Source organism: Solanum tuberosum, unplaced genomic scaffold, assembly GCF_000226075.1.
Source record: "Solanum tuberosum cultivar DM 1-3 516 R44 unplaced genomic scaffold, SolTub_3.0 scf00133, whole genome shotgun sequence".
NCBI lineage: Eukaryota > Viridiplantae > Streptophyta > Magnoliopsida > Solanales > Solanaceae > Solanum > Solanum tuberosum.
Genome location: NW_006239056.1, coordinates 630,064 through 631,501, shown reverse-complemented (window position 1 = coordinate 631,501; position 1,438 = coordinate 630,064). Strand labels below are relative to the sequence as shown.

The 1,438-nt window shown below is 33.2% G+C and overlaps 1 long non-coding RNA gene across 2 annotated transcripts in view; it reads left to right on the top strand.

Annotated features, from left to right (window-relative positions):
- Positions 1–759: 759 nt before the first annotated feature.
- Positions 760–1,438, top strand: part of LOC102584180 (uncharacterized) — a 2,292-nt gene continuing 1,613 nt past the window's right edge. For both annotated transcript variants that reach the window (XR_367571.2, XR_001473910.1), the window contains exons 1-2: positions 760–891; positions 1,047–1,107. This is a non-coding gene — a long non-coding RNA (uncharacterized lncRNA). The remainder of the gene's footprint in view (positions 892–1,046; positions 1,108–1,438) is intronic.

Genomic DNA, 1,438 nt, shown 5'->3' with positions numbered 1-1,438 from the left:
GTCAGCCTATGCCTTTACTAAAGTAACCATGACTTGCATCTGTTTTGATAGTGCAGCCTATGCCTTTACTAAATTATTAAATATAAAATACATTCTGTTAAACTATGTTTTTCTAGATTTCACCAATCAACTTAAAGAATCTTTATATTTGGCTAAGAAGGTTTCTGTTCTTCCCTTCCGAAGGCTGATTGTGGTAACTGTGATACATGGACATAGGACTTAACTAAGCGGCCTAAGTAATTTCCTATCTTATGGTCCTTAACTTCATATTTCATGGTTCAATTGCAGCTTTTCACATCAGTATAAATAGGCTTCGCAAGTTACACTATTGTTCATTTAGGCACACTTCAATTGGTTCATGAATTTCAAGTATTTACATAAACCTGCTATTTCTCAAACCTAAATTACACTATCTGACAAAAAAGGAATTGCACTATTTAGCTATGAGCTTAACGTAAGATGAATAAGGTGCATGTCCATCAATTTACATTCCAGCAGAGACGTCTCATGATATTTATCAAGCTATCTTGATCATATGATGTTCTTGGTTAGACAAGTTTCTTCAACCTACTATGATATTTACCCCCTTCTATCGAAGAGATCGTTAAGTTATCACGTCAACCTATTCATGTATAGTGCTCATTGTTTGTAGTTTCTTACTGATTGTTTTACTGCACAAATGGCTCGAAGCTAACACAAGAAAATTATAACTCACTAATGAATTGTTTCTTGGCTGTAATTTGGAACAGATCCGCAAAGGTGATGATTAATGAGAAGCCAAAAAAGTGCAAATGAAATCTGAAGTCAAGTGTAAAAGGTGGTCACTCATGAGAAATTCAAGAAGATGAGGGAGAGCTCAAAAGAAGGAATAAAAAATTTGGTTCAATATATGTATGTACAAACGATCTTTATTGGCAATTATATTTATTGTCATAATTAAATGATATATGGTTCTGGCAAGTTTAATAGGTATTGTAGGTCTTATGTTATCTACTGAAAAGCTAAATATTTTTCCTCAGAACATACTGAATTACAATGATTTGCAGATGTTGTGACAAAGTCCATTGAGACCTATTTCAGGTTGCATATCTGAATAGTCATCTTGAGGTAATCTATCTTTAGGTACTTTGTTTACATGTTACTCTACTACGATAACCCAAGTTCCAAGGTTGGTTCTGACTTCTGACACATTATATTTTGTACTGAAGATCATGTTAATATTATCTTGCATGTTGATGTTTCTGGTGAGAAGTATGAGTATGACAGGCCTCTCATTTGACTATGTCCCACCTCCTTCTTACAATACTAAAATTTTCTTTTCATTAGTAGCACTAACAGCTGTGCATTCAACGCTACATACATAAGTTGAAATGAATGAAGCTTGATAGACTAATCTAATTTATGTGTAAAATTAGTTTTTAACCTTTGTTTGTTACTT